The sequence below is a fragment of the Zootoca vivipara genome, chromosome 15, assembly GCF_965207765.1.
Source record: "Zootoca vivipara chromosome 15, rZooViv2.hap1.1, whole genome shotgun sequence".
NCBI classification, from domain to species: domain Eukaryota; kingdom Metazoa; phylum Chordata; class Lepidosauria; order Squamata; family Lacertidae; genus Zootoca; species Zootoca vivipara.
This window is the reverse complement of record NC_142598.1, coordinates 3,749,778-3,765,935: the sequence shown is the minus strand read 5'-3', so window position 1 is coordinate 3,765,935 and position 16,158 is coordinate 3,749,778.

Sequence of the window (16,158 nt, the reverse complement as noted above, 5' to 3'; positions counted from 1 at the left end):
AGCCCAAGACAGGAAAAGAAGTGGGAAGGCATTTAGTTGACAGTCCTACATCGCAGGGGTTGGACAACGTGACCCTGAGGGTTGTATCCAACTCTACAGTTCTATGATTCTGTTATTCTAACCTGTGTGACAGAAACCTCTGAGTTCACAGATGCTGCATACCCACCATATATTTAAAGACATGACCTTCTTTAAATAATCAATTCTCAGCACCCTAAGCAAACTAGTTCCCAGCATTCTTGGGGTGAAGTCATGTGCTGTAAATGTGTGTTGTGTACGTCACCAGAATGTTGATAGCCTAAAGCAGGCATCCCCAAACTGCGGCCTTCCAGATGTTTTGGCCTACAACTCCCATGGCCCCTAGCTAACAGGACCAGTGGTTGGGGATGATGGGAATTGTAGTCCAAAACATCTGGAGGGCCGAAGTTTGGGGATGCCTGGCCTAAAGCATACCCTCCAACATGCCCAGAGGAAAACTGGAGCACACATATTTTGGGGCTGCGATCTTGTGGGAGCCAGGTGACTCATTGCTGCATCACACTGTTGACTCATGTTGAGCTTGTGGTCTAGTAAGACCCCTTGATCCTTTTAATGTGTACTACTGTCAAGCCAGGTGTCCCCCATCTTATATTTGTTTATCTCAGGGGTCCCCAGACTTACTGGGCTTTGGGCCGGTGCCCGCCGCGCCGACCGCACAGCGGGCCGGAGGGCAGGGGAGTGCGTGCGCAGCGGGCCGGAGGGCGGGGGAGTGCGCGCCCGTGCGCATGCGCACACGCACACGGTCGGAAAAAATCGCCGAAAATCGCTTGTGCGCATGCGTATGGGCCTCCCCCGACCCGGAAGTGCATCGGAAATGACCTCTTCTGGGTCGGGAGAGGTCCATACGCATGCGCACAAAGGATTTTCGGCAATTTTTTGCCGATTTTGAAGATCGCTGCGCGCCGTAAGAGCGGGCGGCGGCAGCGGGCGACGGGGGGCGTTGCGGGCCGGATTGGGAGGCCAATTGGGCCGCATCCGGCCCGGGGGCCGTAGTTTGGGGACCCTGGTTTATCTGGTTCTTCCTGCCTAAGTGTAGAACCTTACATTTGTCCCTATTGAAATTCATTTTGTTAGTATGGGCCCAATTTTCCAATCTTTTAAGGTCATTATGAATCCTGATTCTGTTCTCTGCAGCATTGGCTACCCCTCCCAGTTTTGGGTCATCTGAAGATTTGAGGAGCATCCCCTCAATGCCTTAATCCAAGTCATTTATAAAGATGTTGAACAACAATGGGCCCAGGACAGAACCCTGCGGCCCCCCACTTGTCACTTATTTCCAGGATGATAAGGAACTACAGTGGTACTTCTGGTTAAGAACTTAATTCGTTCCGGAGGTCCGTTCTTAACCTGAAACTGTTCTTAACCTGAAGCATCACTTTAGCTAATGGGGCCTCCTGCTGCTGCCGCGCCACCGGAGCACAATTTCTGTTCTCATCCTGAAGCAAAGTTCTTAACCTGAGGTTCTATTTCTGGGTTAGCGGAGTCTGTATCCTGAAGTGTTTGAACCTGAAGCGTTCGTAACCCGAGGTACTACTGTATTAGCAAACACTCTTTGTGTTCAGTCAGTCGACCAGCTACAAATTCACCCAACAGTTACCTTGTCCAGCCCACATTTTACTAGCTGCTCCCCAATAATATTATAGGGAACTTTGTCAAAGCCTTACTGAAATCAAGATACACTATGTCCACAGCATTCCACCAAGCTTGTAACGAGAGAGAGAGAGAGAGAGAGAGAGAGAGAGAGAGAGAGAGAGAGAGAGAGAGAGAGAGATTAGAGTCATCTAGCAATATTTGTTTTGAAGAAACCCATGCTGGTGCTTAGTCATCTCAGCATCTTTTCCCATGTGGTGCAAATGGCAAAGGCCTGGAAACGATGCCTTATGAAGAACGACTTAGGGAGCTGGGTATGTTTAGCCTGGAGAAGAGAAGGTTAAGGGATGATATGATAGCCATGTTCAAATATATGAAAGGATGTCATATGGAGGAGGGAGAAAGATTGTTTTCTGCTGCTCCAGAGAAGCGGACACGGAGCAATGGATTCAAACTTCAAGAAAGAAGATTCCACCTAAACATTAGGAAGAACTTCCTGACAGTAAGAGCTGTTCGGCAGTGGAATTTGCTGCCAAGGAGTGTGGTGGAGTCTCCTTCTTTGGAGGTCTTTAAGCAGAGGCTTGACAGGCATATGTGAGGAATGCTTTGATGGTGTTTCCTGCTTGGCAGGGGGGTTGGACTGGATGGCCCTTGTGGTCTCTTCCAACTCTATGATTCTATGATTCTATGACTGAACTGGGGAACCTCCTAGACTTGTGAAGTTGTTCATGCATTTTAGAACCCTAATATCAGTAAGATATTTAGGGTTGGGGAAAGGTGTCACTATTCCTATTCCCGTATGACCCCCAAGTCCAGAGGGGCCAGTTATAGCCATAAAACAGAAGCATGCTACTTAGTGACTTCGGGATATGTTGCAAAATTTTATTGCAAGTCCCCCTTATAGGAACAATTTATCTGTCCACCTGTACAGCTGTCTGCCCAGATTTCCTCTCCAAGGCTCATCCCTGCCTAGTGAGCACATGGCTCCAGTCAGCAACTCCTGGTCCTCTGTCTTACATGATGTGGTGATGCAGCCTTGGGAGCAAGAAGATGGGAAGACCGATAAATAGAGAGGTAAAGTTTATTACCATTCTTTATTCCAGAAGGGCTGCTGATCTGTTTCCCTCCCCTTTCCTGTTTTCATTCAACCTGGCCTCATTCTACTGATAGAAACCATCTTTCCCTCAGCCCAAGCGGCTGGTTCCCATTATGACACTACCCCCTCCCTGACCCCCTGAGAAGGCTGCTTTTAAAAAACAAAAAAACATTTTATGTAATTTTGTCCAAATAAATTCATGGCACACAGGACACCACCCCAGGCTCAGCATGGGACATTCTGAACTTCTAGCTTGGATGACTTCCCATGCTTGGCTTGTAAGATAAGACATCAGTCAGAAGAAGAAGAAGAATGGGCTCTCTCTTCCACCAAGGATAGAACTGGTCAAGGAACTAGTTTGCTGAATCCTGGAATAGGGGGGGGGGGCTTTTGATACAATGCACTGCTCTCCCCTCTACATCTCTCTCCCTTGTACAGAACAAATATTTGGTCTGCCAGCAGCACTGCTGCTAGGCTCAACATGGCATGTAGCAGCCAGTAACTTCCATCAATTAACATCTATTATTAAGAGTATAAAGGTAAAGGGACCCCTGAACATTAGATCCAGTCGTGACCGACTCTGGGGTTGCGGCGCTCATCTCGCATTATTGGCCGAGGGAGCCGGCGTATAGCTTCCAGGTCATGTGGCCAGCATGACAAAGTCACTTCTGGCGAACCAGAGCAGCACATGGAAACACCGTTTACCTTCCCACTGTAGCGGTACCTATTTATCTACTTGCATTTTGACATGCTTTCGAACTGCTAGGTTGGCAGGAGCAGGGACCAAGCAACGGGAGCTCACCCCGTCACAGTGATTTGAACCGCCGACCTTCTGATCAGCAAGCCCTAGGCTCAGTGGTTTAACCACAGCGCCACCTGGGTCCCTTTATTAAGAGTATAAAGGTAAAGGTAAAGGGACCCCTGACCATTAGGTCCAGTCGTGACCGACTCTGGGGTTGCGCGCTCATCTCGCATTATTGGCCGAGGGAGCCGGTGTATAGCTTCCAGGTCATGTGGCCAGCATGACAAAGCCGCTTCTGGCAAACCAGAGCAGCACATGGAAACGCCGTTTACCTTCCCACTGTAGCGGTTCCTATTTATCTACTTGCATTTTGACGTGCTTTCGAACTGCTAGGTTGGCAGGAGCTGGGACCGAGCAACGGGAGCTCACCCCGTCACAGGGATTTGAACCGCCGACCTTCTGATCAGCAAGCCCTAGGCTCAGTGGTTTAACCACAGCGCCACCTAGAGTATATCTGTGCATAAATCTATATGTATGCTGCTCTGTTCTTCATATCCTCAAATGTATGCATTTGAGTCCATAGCTCCATACCAGTCAATGATAAGAGAAGGTGGCAACTGATCTACCCACCCAAAACTCTGGAAAACATCATCTGCACCCCCGCCTCCCACTGGAGTGCTTCAGAGCCCATTTGTCCACATCAAATTGGGTTATCCACATATTGGATAAACCCAAATTTGTATGGGAAAGGAATCAATTTTGGTGTTGTTTGAAGGTAGCATCATGTGGATTATGTGGATTTAATGGAAATGCAAACAGCTGCTAACACACAGTGAAGTCCAGTGTGAACGAGCCTTAATTGAGGCTAGAATTGTACTTTGAATTGCATTTGTGCTGAGAGAACAGCACTGCCTCACAATTGGATCCCAGGCATAACTTAAAAGTGCTGGTTTTAATATTTAAACCCCTAAATGATAAGCCTAAATGATACGCCCTAAATGATATAGGTTTGATATGCCTTTCCCCATCCAAGTGCACTGATGTTCTCAGGTGGGGCCTTCACCAAGTGCCTGACTTGAACTGTCAGATTTTAGGTTGGCTGGCAAAGTGGCAGAGCCTTTTCTGGAGTGATGTCTGCCCATGAAATTCCCAAGTGACTCTTGTGCCTGTTCGGTTTTGGTTCCCAGGAAATGAGTGAATACTGCTTTAGCTAAGCAAGCATGTGGAATTAAAATCCCCGTCCACTTCAGACCATATTGTGACTGCAGTGGGAAAGTCTGTAACTGCTATGGTTTTGTTATACTTTTGCTTTCCTGTTTTTAATAAGTGAAATGTTATTGATGTAACTGTATATCTTCGGAGTTTTTATGTTGTAGGCCATCCTGAGGGATCTGTTAAAAACTGTGCAGCAGAATATAAACATGAATAATAAACAGCAAATCCTGAGTGCTCTTACTCAGATTTAAGTCACCTTGAGGAATCTGTGGGACTTCTGAGTAAACATGCGTACGGCTCATGACCTGTAACCCTCAGCCTGTTTCTTTGGAAGTAAACCCTCTTGAAAGATATGGGCCTAGGGCCAAATTACACATCCATTTCACCCCATTGCAGCCATGGCTTCTAGCTTGTCGTGTTGTGGGAACAGCAGAACAACTGGAGACGTTACAGCGTTTAACCAGGAACAATTTATTGTTATAAATTGTCTGGAAAATCCAGGAAAATAGACTGGTACAGTACAGAAATAGCAAGTTATCTCAGCTTGACTTTGGGGCCTAGCTCTTCCCATGTCCTTGAGGTGATATACAGTGGTACCTTGGTTCTCAAACTTAATCTGTTCCAGAAGTCCGTTCCAAAACCAAAGCATTCCAAAACCAAGGCACACTTTCTAGAAAGTAATGCAAAACAGATTAATCCATTCCAGACTTTTAAAAACAACCCCTAAAACAGCAATTTAACATGAATTTTACTATCTAACAAGACCATTGATCCATAAAATGAAAACAATAATCAATGCACTGTACTATAAATTAAAGAAGACAGTATTGTAGATGATAAAAATTAAAATTACATTTATTTATTTTTACCTGCACTGATGATAGTCATTGTTTGGGGGGGGGGCTTTTATCCATTTCCGCAGTCACACAATCAATCAATCAATCAATCAGTAGCTGAATTGGGTTGCACACAGTCACAAAAACAAATTAACTGAAAAAGCCTCAAAAACAAAAACGCAAAATAAATAGCAAAAACAAAAGCGCCGAGCTTAATCCATTCCAGAAGTCTGTTTGTCTTCCAAAATGTTCGAAAACCAAGGTGCAACTTCTAATTGGTGCAGGTCCCTCGGAAACAATAGTCACATTGAACATTCGGCTTCTGAAAAACGTTAGAAAACCAGAACAATTACTTCCAGGTTTTTGGCATCCAAGGCGTTTGAGAACCAAGGTACCACTGTACATGCAACGGCTACCACTTCTACTGATGTAAATAGGTTCCTAGAACATGGTGCTGACCTGAAGCATTCTGCCATAATGCACAGTTGCTCCTGGAAAATGCAGTGAGTAAGGCATGGGTGACAGCCAACTCAATCTGTGTGGCGAGATGTTGTTGGTAAAGGTAAAGGTAAAGGGGCCCCTGACCATCAGGTCCAGTCGTGTCCAACTCTGGGGTTGCGGCACTCATCTCGCTCTATAGGCTGAGGAAGCCGGCGTTTGTCTGCAGACAGATTCCGGGTCATGTGGCCAGCATGACAAAGCTGTTTCTGGCGAACCAGAGCAGCACACGGAAACGCCGTTTACCTTCCTGCTGGAGCGGTCCCTATTTATCTACTTGCACTTTGATGTGCTTTCGAACTGCTAGGTGGGCAGGAGCTGGGACCAAGCAACGGGAGCTCACCCCATCACAGGGATTCGAACCGCCAACCTTCTGATCAGCAAGCCCTAGACTCTGTGGTTTAACCCACAGCGCCACCTGGGTCCCTTGTTGGTAGTATACTGTATACCCACCATGACTAGTAGCCATTGAGATCCTTTTCTGCCACATATTAAGGAATTGGATGTTAAAGAGGCCTATGAAAAGAATAAAAATACATGTCAGGAGAGAAAATACGATGGGCCATTAATTTATAGGGAATACATAACAGAGGGCAGAAGGGATGAAGATATTGGCTACCCAGCCCTCCTTTTCTCCCTGTGGCAAGGCTATAGTGTTTTTCCAAGGTCCACTGACTTGGTCTTCCCATTTTGTTGCTCCAGATCACTGGAAAGTAGGATGTTCTTTAATATGACAATCTCAGTAAATTATTATGTGTGGCTTGGGATGCCTGAGGGAAGACATTTGTTATGATTGTGCAAGGATCTGTCAAACAACAGTACAAACAAAAATATTTTCAGGCAACTGAGGGACATGAGAAGGCAAATAGGACTTGGTATTATAAATGGAAGGGGCAAGGAAGGAGAGAAGAAAACTAAAAACATCATTTGAGCCAGGCCTCGCTGAGGCTTTGCCCCAGAGCTTGTTAACTTCTTCATATCAAGCTATGTTTTGCCAAAGGCAAAATGGGTTCTTTATTAGGGATCTCTGAAGCATGGACAAAACACAAGTAGTGAAGAAAATCTGAAATGTATTGAGCAGCAGGCTTATCACACACAAGAATAGAATACCAGGCAGAGGGCCTTCTCGGTAGTGGCACCTGCCCTGTGGAACACCCTCACATCAGATGTCAAGGAAGCCATCTGAAGGCAGCCCGGTTTAGAGAAGCATTTAATTTGTAATATTCGGTTGGGAGCCGCCCAGAGTGGGTGGGGAAACCCAGCCAGATGGGTGGGGTAATAATAATAATAATAATAATAATAATAATAATAATAATAATAATAATAATAAATGACAACCCCCTCCTTTCTGCTACTGGGAGCCCCAGGGATGTAGAGGCCGAGTAGACCTCCGCTTGGCCAGGCTACGCAGCACCTACATTGATTCAGTCCAGCATCATAGCTTCCCACACAGCCTCTCTGGCTCAGACCCTAAGGTTGTTCTGTGCCCCAAGTCCTGAGACTTAATTGCTAAGCTAGCTTCCCCTGGCTTGATTGTTAAGCTACCTTGATCTAGGCCAGCAGGCAAGCAAAGTACAGTGGTGCCTCGCAAGACGAATTTAATTCATTCCGCAAGTCAATTCGTTTTGCGAAAAATTCGTCTTGCGAATCGCGGTATCCCATAAGAATGCATTGAAATTTCTTTTTTTTTTTTTGCCCATAGGAACGCATTAATTAAATTTCAATGCATTCCTATGGGAAACCGCAATTCGCAAGATGAATTTTTCACAAAACGAATTCGTCTTGCGAGTCACCATCAGATCGCAAGACGCATTTGTCTTGCGAAAAATTCGTCTTGCAGGGCGTTCGTCTTGCGAGATACCACTGTAATTCATCTACAGCTGTGTTATCTCTGCAACAAGGCATTCAAGTCAGCAAGGAGGCCGCATTAGAATCACTACTGATGAACTTAGGGGAGCCATGAAGCCTAATGTTATTGTCGTAAGAAAAACAGGGAGCCAAAGTGGCTTTCTGTCCTTGAGGGGTCCGACCCCGGAAGGAAGTTTGAGACCTTCGGAGAGGGAGAGCCAAATTATGAATTACCTCTCTTCGGTAGCACGTAAGAACGAGACCAAACCAAGGATACCGGAAACATAGCTGCCAAGTCTCCCGTATTCCCCGGGAAACCCCCGTTTTTCCAGCCGCTCCCAGCTGGAAAAACAGATTTTTTTGGTTTTTCCCGGTTTACTTACCGGCCGGGGGAGGCTCCTTCTGTGCATGTCTAGAGTCTCTGGACATGTGCAGAAGCGATTTCTGGTGTGGCGGCCATTTTGGAACTGGGCAGAGCAGCATCAAAAGTCGCTTCTGAGCATGCTCCGCCCAGTTCCAAAATGGCGGCAGCGCTACTTCCAGTCTGCCGATCCCTTATTTTTCCGGCAGGAACTTGGCAGGTATGACCGGAAAGCAAGGCTGTTGCCTGTGATTATTATTTCTGTTGCAACAGAGGTTCTCCCTCACATAGCAAGAAAGAAAGTGAGAGAACCCCAAATAATGGAGCTGCCTTGATTTTTATACCTTTGCTCCCATACACGTCACATCACAGAAAAGGCGCGAAGCAGGAGGAAGGGGAGCAAATGTTCCCATGGAATGTAGGTTGTTACAACCTCTGATCTTAGAGGAAGCCGATGTGCTGATATCCTGGGGGGGTGGGGGTGGGGGTCAGAACAAAGGGTATTCAGCTGAATTCCTTTAATCCAGAATCTTGGCTAACAATCTCCCAATTTATTTTACCACCTTGCCTGGGAAGTGGCAGAGATGCAGATAGTATGGCTGGAGATATGCAAACGTAGCTGTCATTTAGAATAGAATAAAATCACAGAATCATAGAGTTGGAAGAGACCACAAGGGCCATCCAGTCCAACCCCCTGCCAAGCAGGAAACACCATCATTTGTTCTTAGAGAAGAGCTGGTGACATGATCGTGGGGGGGGCAAAATCCCCCTCTTTGTTAATAACCTTGTTGAGTTATTTACAGCCTCCTATCGGCGCTGTGGCGCTTTGGCAGGTTTTTGACAGCTTGGGAAGAGGGAGGTTGAGGATGTGCAGTTCAGCACAGGAAGAAAGGCAGAATTCAATACATTGTGGAAAAGATACAATTAATTGTTACATTTTCTGAAACACATGCATTAAAATAGATGATATACTGTATATAAAATGCACTTCTATACACACATCTGATCTAAGTGAAGATACATTGTTTCAATACAGAGAATAAACGATACAAGTTTTCAAAGACAGGCACATTCAGATCTTAAATGAATAACACAAGTTTCCAAAGAAAACTACTGTATATATTCAGATTCATAAGGAATATGTTTTTCTAGAATACATTCTTAGAAATGAATAGTTTAAAAGAATAAAAGGAATACATTCTAATATATAAAAGAAAGTGAGATACTTCCAGGGTGTAGATGAGATTATCGGATAACATCCTTAACACTTTTATTTCCAAAAGAATAATCTTCTTGTCTAGGGACTGGTGGATTCTCAATCCCCTAATATGTACAGAGAAAAGAAATCCCTGATTTATTAAAGCGTTTCTCATAAGTTTACGGAGTCTTTTGCTGACCACGGCTTGTCTCTAATTCCATTTATGTCAGTGCCTTGCTAATTGATACGCAGGAATTTACATTTTACACCTTTTGTTCCTCAGGAACCTTTGTCAGCGGGTGGTAGGGAAGTTAATGAGGGTTGCGAAAGAGGTCATTCCTGGGACATACTAGCTTCTCTGCCAGCGGAGAGATAGGGAGACTGGCTTTTGTCAGAGGTTTCTGGGAGTTTTATCAGCATAGCTGTCAAGTTTTCCCTTTTCTCGTGAGGAAGCCTATTCAGCATAAGGGAATTTCCCTTAAAAAGGGGGAGAACTTGACAGCTATGTTAATCAGAGGCTGATGGGAATTTTATTTTTGAGGCTTGATTCCCACAACATGATGAAGGGTTAATTGTGCAGGGCCACCCACACCTCCGTGTATTAACCATTTATCTTCCACATTTCCACTGCAAGTCCCTGTTAAAGGCACAGGAACAGAGGTTGGAAAGCATATAGCTACACTCCATCTAAATTTATTTTTTGACCATGGGTCGGTTAGCCTGGACCTTTAACTCCCATCCTCCCCCCTCCCCTGCCACATAGGCAACTATGCTGGCTAATTTGGCCACCTCCATCTCACATCCTGCAGCCCAAGCTCTTGCTGCTGGGCAACAGTAACATAAAGGCCCAGATGAAAGGAGGTCTTTCACAGCAGCACTCATCCTGTGCTGCAGTGGGCAATGGGGGGTTGTTTGTGCAAAGCTGCAATGATGCCACAGCATTGTTCTTTTGCAGAGAACCTTCTCCAGATGTTGTTTTAAAAACATTTCACTCTGCATGGAATGGCCAAAGCATTTCTGAGTGGCACTGACCTCCCTTCCCCCTCCCCATTAATATTCTCTGCCATTCTTTATTTATCCAGACACGTTTGAGTCACAGGTGACCCTGCCAAGCAGTCCGTCTAGACGGAGAGTCATTCCCAAGCTATTCGGCTTTTCATTTCCTCTCTCCTGCAATTGGTGAAAACTACCCCCTTTTCCCTTCGACTAGGCCAGCTAGGTCTGCTTCACTTTCAGATCGCCACATGCGTACACTGGCTTGAGCCAGGCTACATCTTATGGGTTGCCCAGCAACAAGAGCTTGGCCTGGAGTATGTGAGATGAAGGCAGCCAAATTAGCTAGCAGTGTGGCCTAGATGGCAGAAAGACACAGGCCAAGCAGCACCCGTGGTCAGGGGAAGGGACCCAAGCAAACACCGAGGTGTAGGGTTGCCAAATGTTTGATCTGTAGAAATCAGCAGGAGACTTTACAGAACAGAGATTAGAATACTACTCACCATACTGTGCGAAATGTCAGTTAGTAATTTGTGTAAATAAAATTTCAGTTAAAGGCACAGGAGCAGTAAAGACTTCTTTCCTAACCAGGTGGCAACCAACTTACAAAAGAAAAGAAAATCAACATAGAGAATATGAGTTAGCTCAGCTAACTAATACTGTATGCTTATTTAAATTACTGATACAGGTGTTGGTCTGAAGTAGTGTGCATGCACACGAAAGCTCATACCAAAATAAAAACTTAGTTGGTCTTTCAGGTGCTACTGAAGGAATTTTTTATTTTATTTAAATTACTGACAATGTGTTGCTGCTTATTCACTGTATGTAGAGTATAAAGTGCTGGATCCTGCCTCTCCTCTGAGAATCTCAGTCTGCAATCTCAGTCATACCGGTACTTTATAGATTTTAAATTGCCTTCTGGTATATACTTTTGAATGAAAGGTGGAGTAGAAATTTAAATAACAAGCAAACCAGCACTTTGGCCAATTTAAGTGTTATATTCAGATTACCGATGAATTAAAGAGCCACATTAAGCCTAATATATGAGAACATTCAATGGTTCTGCACAATAAATAAAATTGGACTTTAATGCCTTGAGCACAGCTCCCATGCAGAATAACATTTGGAAAGTTTGGAGTTTCTCCTCTCTCTTTTTTTTTTACTGCAGAACAGTTCAGGGAGAAGCTGCACCTGTAGACGTTCCATTTCCCTCAGACCATTCATGCTTACATGAGCAGGCATGTGAGCAGCAAGCAAGCTATTATACTTGCATTTCCTGATGCTCAAAAGGCTGGTCCAGCAGCTGGTGTTCCCACTAAAAAAACCCTGCCAGATTTGGGCAGTAGCATCAGAAGGGGAGGCAGAAGGGTCTGGTTCAAGTCTGCCCTCCTCCTGGCCTCACACAGTCTCTTCTTCTGAAAATCATGCTTTTCATTTTCAGGAGGAGGAGACATGCTCACACCAGCTCACTGGTGCATGCTGCTCTTACGCACATGGGACAAAATCCGAAGGCTCTGTGTAGGCTTTCCATGTGTCTGTCAGGTTGTGTCCCCACATCCACCAGTGGAGCAGGAACTGGGAGGATGCTGTGAAACTGGGCACACATGAGCTTGGGGCACCCCCTGCTGTTGACTGGCAGGCATTACATTAACCAAACAGCAAGTGAGGGCCACTGGTTGTCATTTGAGGCCACTCAAAGCTATAAGAGTGGACCATAAAGACCATAAAGAGCTGGACCATAAAGAAGGCTGATCGCCGAAAAATTGATGCTTTTGAATTTTGGTGCTGGAGGAGACCTTTGAGAGTACCATGGACTGCAAGAAGATCAAACCTATCCATTCTGAAGGAAATCAGCCCCGAGTGCTCATTGGAAGGACAGATCCTGAAGCTGAGGCTCCAATACTTTGGCCACCTCATGAGAAGAGAAGACTCCCTGGAAAAGACCCTGATGTTGGGAAAGATGGAGGGCCCAAGGAGAAGGGGACGACAGAGGACGAGATGGCTGGACAGTGTTCTCGAAGCTGCAAACATGAGTTTGACCAAACTGCGGGAGGCAGTGCAAGACAGGAGTGCCTGGCGTGCTATGGTCCATGGGGTCATGAAGAGTCGGCCACGACTAAACGACTAAACAACAACAACAACAACAAAGCTATAATAAGGCCAAAAGAGAATGAAAAAGTAACACATAAACGGGGAATGTAATATTGGTGTGTGTGCGCAGTACCAGAGTCTTTTTCTTTTTTATTAATATTTTATTTCATTTATAAAAAGATAGGGTGAGAAGGAAAAAGGTAATAAAGAGTGAGAATGAAAAGAAAGGAAAAATACTGTACATTATTACCATACATTAATATACAGGTGTGTATATTCTTATTCAAATCTGTGGACATAAAGCTCACACATTCCCGAAACAATTTTGTTTTCATTCACTCATCACACATGTATTTCTTTCAAATATCGACCCATGTATGTATATATGGATATTCGCACCTGATGCTGGTTCACAATGATGTGTATAGAATTTTTTCTGTATCTTTTCTACTTCTTGAAGTATTTTTTAAGTTACAGAAAAACCATTACCATCTATATTTGCATCATCAAGTTGAATCAAACATTTTGTCCTATATGAAAGCACATTTAAAGAAAATAATCAAGGGGAGATGGTGGGAGTTTGCATGGATGCAATAAAAAAAAGCTTTGGAGGCAACTGGGCAACACTGGATTTGAAGAGACCAGAAAGGCCACACCCAGAGTAGATCACAGTTCTAGGGGTGCTGTGATATGGTTGCCAAACATAGGGTTGGCACTACAAAAAGCAGCAGGACAATTGGAAAATGTTGGCACTGGAATTAGAACTGTAAAAAATAGTACTTTTTGTTTTTTAAAAAATCTCCATATTTGAATGTATTAACTTGCAAAAGGGACAGAGATATGTCTTGACGTGTTAAAAAGAAATACCTGTGTTTGACTACTCGGATGGCAATCCTGATAGGCCCATTGGGGACTCTTCTACATATGTATGTTTCAAACTTATAAACTTTTTGTTCTTCACTCGTTTAGTCGTGTCCGACTCTTCGTGACCCCATGGACCAGAGCACGCCAGGCATTCCTGTCTTCCACTGCCTCCCACAGTTCGGTCAGACTCACGTTGGTAGCTTCGATTTATTGTATGGTATAAACTTACCATACATTTAAAAAAATGGAAGGGGGTATTGCCCAGAATGTGAATCAGACAACATTAGGGTTTTAGGTGTTAACTACCAACCCCAATTTGCTCAATTACTACATTTGCGGGGCGCTGCAAAACACAGGATTTTTGCTGAAAAACAATTGCACAACTTTGGCACCATTTTCAAGGGGATCCCAGATTTTGGGGTTCACAGTTAATAAAGCTCAGTCTTGAAATGGTTACTAATAAATGTTACAAGATACAAAGTAACAATTTGCTTTAAAACAAGCTAGCAATGGGGTCTCATTTTCCTTAAGTCCTTAACTCACTTCAATACTGTACTGTACTTTCCTTGCTCTGCTCCCAGAGACAGATCCTAAGCAACTTGCTTGTTCATCATCTCACATTTCACCTTCCTGCTATGAGAGAATGCTGTTCAGTTTCCAGGATGAGTCATCAATTAGCCTAAAGGCTGAAACAAACGTCCAACCTTTTTTGCCTCATTTGCCAGAGTGAAACCAGCTGTGCCAAATACAAACTTTTCTGCTTTGCATTTTAAATATAATGCATACAAACAAACACTGCATTTTATGTGCATTAAATCTTATATATTTAACATGGGGAATGTTGTTAAGCAAGTGGTGGCTAGTAAGTTCATATACAACTGGGGGGAAAGGAAAGGATTGTGCTCCAGATTCAGAACTGAAAAAGCCTTGACACGTTGGCTGATGACCTTTGAGTAACTCCTGCCTTTCCATGCAGTTTTGGGAAACCAACGCTGTGCAATCACCTTCTGAGAAGGCTGGCACCTCAAGGTGGCATGCCTGGTTCTCTTCCCGCCCCGTTTATCCTCCTAACAACCCTGTGAGGCAGGCTAGGCCAGGCATAGGCAAACTCAGCCCTCCAGATGTTTTGGGACTACAATTTCCATCATCCCTGACCACTGGTCCTGTTAGCTAGGGATCATGGGAATTGTAGGCCAAAAACATCTGGAGAGCTGAGTTTGCCTATGCTTGGGCTAGGCTGAGAGACTGTGACTCGTCCAAGGGTCACCCAGTGAGATTCATGGCCCCTGGTCTCGGGTGGTTAAAAACAAAACCCCAAATAAGTGTGTGACATTGAGTCAGGACCTTCACTGTCCCTTCAAGATTCTTGTCGGAGGCTGCGAGACTCAAGTTTGCCTTGTGCAGGGGTTCCCAAACTAAGGCCCGGGGGCCGGATGCGACCCAATTGCCTTCTAAATCCGGCCCATGGACGGTCTGGGAATCAGCATGTTTTTACATGAGTAGAATGTGTTCTTTTATTTAAAATGCATCTCTGGGTTATTTGTGGGGTCTGCCTGGTGTTTTTTACATGAGTAGAATGTGTGCTTTTATTTAAAATGCATCTTTGGGTTATTTGTGGGGCATAGGAATTCATTCATATTTTTTTTCAAAATATAGTCCGGCCCCCCACAAGGTCTGAGGGACAGTGGACTGGCCCCCTGCTGAAAAAGTTTGCTGACTCCTGGCCTTGTGCAACGTCTGCCTCACGAATTGTAGTTTCTCGCTGGGAGTTTTGAGCCCCCTCTGCTGGCGGAACACTGCTTTTATTGTATTGGTTGCATGTTTTTAATATACTATAGGACTGATTAAAAACATGCAGATTTCAGATCTATTTAAATTCAACCGACGTTTACTTGTATTGTTCTGTTACTTTTCTATGTTTTTAGCTGTTCTTGTTTTATCCGTAAGCCACCTTAGGAAAAAGGAATAAATTAATAATAAAACCTTGTGGAAAACTAGAAGGGAAGCTTCTTCTCTGGCGATCACTCGTAGCCGAGTAAGATTGTCTTCCATCAACACGGTTTTAGCAATGAGTCTGTAAGTGACTGTGGAAGCCAATTCTGGATCCACACGTCCTTCCACGGTGGGGACATTGGTTTCCAGGCGGGAGTAGATCACGGTGTGGATTTGCCAAGCGTGCCTTCCCCTTAGCACGTTTCTCCCTTTCTTCAAAGCCATAGCTGCCAAGTTATCCCTTTTTTACAGGGATTTTCCCTTATGCTGAATAGGCTTCCTCGCGAGAAAAGCAAAAACTTGGCAGCTATGTTCAAAGCCCATGACACCTTTGGTAAAGGATGCTCTCCAACTGGAGCGCTCGCAGGCCAGTGTTTCCCAGTTGTCAGTGTTTATGCTACATTTTTTTAGATTTGCCTTGAGAGAGTCTTTAAACCCCTTTTGTTGACCACCAGCATTACGCTTTCCATTTTTAAGTTCAGAATAGAGTAGTTGCTTTGGAAGACGATCATCAGGCATCCGCACAACATGACCAGTCCAACAGCAGGGAAGCCGCAAGGGCTCAGCCGACGTCTACTTTTCCCTGACCGGGGGGGGGGCGGTATGTGTATGGTTTTCAAAACTGAACCATAAAAAACCAGAACGAACAATGAGGGAACATACAACACGGCAGAAACAAAAACACAAAACCCGAGTGTTTGTGAGGTGCGGGTGTGGGGGGCATAAGGCGTTCCGGAGGGGCAAACCAATTTTTAGCCTCCCCCCCCCGCGCCGTCCACGGTTTGGTACAGCTCA